At 46.4% G+C, this 2,500-nt stretch overlaps 1 protein-coding gene across 4 annotated transcripts in view; it reads right to left on the reverse strand.

Annotated features, from left to right (window-relative positions):
- The window catches only part of LOC123766144 (nuclear hormone receptor FTZ-F1 beta), a 294,638-nt gene that overhangs the window by 129,030 nt on the left and 163,108 nt on the right, over positions 1-2,500 (reverse strand). The gene's annotated exons all lie outside the window — the stretch shown is intronic.

Here is a 2,500-nt window from a genome sequence, read left to right on the forward strand (position 1 = left end):
TACTTTGATGTGCGTCTCCTTGAGGCTCTGAGCCAAATCAAAATATTTACTTAATACTGTTTGTATAACCTTTTAATATACGTTTAAACAATAAATTCCTCCAATGTAAACATTAAACATGACTGTAAATATTGTCAGTTACGATACAACACACAAATATAGCAATGTTTAGGCTAGAGTTGCCAATGTTTGAGCCAAATACTTCAACGTTTAGGTTGCAGAGCGAGATGCTTATGTTGACACATGTAGGCCTAAACATTGACCTACTTCAACCTAAACATTGGGTCATTTCAGTCTAAACATTTGGTTAGTTCAGCTCAAGCACCAAACATTACACTTGTAAACACCAATCCCAAGCTAAACACTGATTACTTAACTGCCTAGTTATGTCGACCTAATCCCGTAACCCTCTCAAAGGTCACCGCCCACTTCCTGTAAATGCCTCATAAACACTTCTCAGTATAACGGCTACCTTTCCCCCGCACCAAGAGACCCCCCCTGACAACCCGCAAGTTAGCGTGACAACCAACAAAGGTCACGTTAGTGTAACAGGTAACAACATAGGACAAGCTAACGTGACTAGCAACACCACAAAGGTCAGATTGATGAGGATTAAGCCACCTAAAAGGTGGCACGGGCATGAATAGCCCGTAAGTGGTGGTGGCCCTTTTGAGCCATTACCAGTATCAAGAGCTGATACTGGAGATCTGTGGAGGTGCGACTGCACAAAGGTCAGGTTAGCGTAACACCAACACAACATAAAACAATGACCATAAGGAGTACAAAGGAGCCAAAGGAGCACAAAGGGATCTAACATAGTGAACAAACGCGGCCACGTAACAGAAGCACCTGGCGGGCTACTTACTCAAGCACTCACTGTCTACTGACGGGAGACGACCTGTCATAAGGCAACACAATCCTCCGAGGGGAAATTGTGGAGGGGTCCAGCTGGGCTTGTTTGACGCAGGAGGGGGGGGGGGAGAGAGGGGTGGTTGGGAGGGGGGGGGAATGGGGGTTACGTCACTGGTGATGTCACCACCCATTACGTCAAAGAGCCGAGCCTGACATTCCTGGGTGCACACTGAACACGTCTCTCATACAAGCCATCCCGCGACCTGCTGCCTCATTGATCAACTTGGGTTACGGAATTCAATTCCTCCCACTGAGATAAGAATACAGGAATATCTTCGGCGTTTGAATGGGGTGATGTCACCTACGTGTTCTTTCTGCGAGGGGAGACTCACCTACGTGTTCATTCTGCGAGGGGAGACTCACCTACGTGTTCATTCTGCGAGGGGAGACTCACCTACGTGTTCATTCTGCGAGGGGAGACTCACCTACGTGTTCATTCTGCGAGGGGAGACTCACCTACGTGTTCATTCTGCGAGGGGAGACTCACCTACGTGTTCATTCTGCGAGGGGAGACTCACCTACGTGTTCATTCTGCGAGGGGAGACTCACCTTTCGCTTCTGTTGTCACCCGCTTCTGATGTTTTAAAGCACAGGGATTCTTATGTGGTGTTCGTTAATTTTAGTGGCGAGTGATTATTACTCCACCAAGAGTCTTGTTTACACTATCTCATCAAACAATTTGATTACATTGTATTTTATATATATATTTATACATATTTGATTAGAAAAAGAATGCCTGTGTGTTTGAGGTTGGAGGCCAGAGGCTTGTGGCTAGCCTCTCCAAGCTCTGCAGGGTGACTGGAGGGTGTCCGGGGATAGCCATATGCTGAAAGAGTGAAGGATACCAATTTCCAATCTCGTTTAATACTCCATCCTCACTGAGATTCATCCAGCATATTTTTTTACGTGATTATATGTTTGTTTGTCTTATGTGTGTATTGAAGATGGTTACAGTGACGAAGATAGTGTGTAGTGATGATGTAGGCTCCGTCGCCCGGGCAACGCCGGGTATCCGCTCTTGAAAAATACAAATACAATATATATATGTATATTGTGCATGGCTGTTAAATTAAAATCACAAGAAGGCTGAACAACGAAATCAACATCTGGTTCCTGAACGATGGCACCCTGGCAGGTACACACACACACACACACACACACACACACACACACACACACACACACACACACACACACACACACACACACACACACACACACACAAGTTCCTGCTAGTGAATCCACAGTTGGTGATGAGTTAGGGCTCGGCTAAACCCTCCAACAGTACGAAATCATCTCGTCAAACCAACCAATCATAGACGCAGTAATATCCGTGCTCCCAGGAGCCCCGGTGATCGCCTACAGTGTGCTGCTAGAGGGGGCACCTTTGGGCTCCAATAGCATTGATGTAATTATGGAACAAATGCTGAACGACCTGACGAGGATGGAAGAAAAGCTGTACACACACGACGTTCTGTACCTCCTCACAAGGTGCCTGGCAGGGCCCAGGCTAACCTGTTCCCAAAGGTGCGCTCCCGTCTTTCGGTAATCCCAAAATTAAGGGCAAATGATTAATTCCTGAAAGCAG

Source organism: Procambarus clarkii, chromosome 9, assembly GCF_040958095.1.
Source record: "Procambarus clarkii isolate CNS0578487 chromosome 9, FALCON_Pclarkii_2.0, whole genome shotgun sequence".
NCBI lineage: Eukaryota > Metazoa > Arthropoda > Malacostraca > Decapoda > Cambaridae > Procambarus > Procambarus clarkii.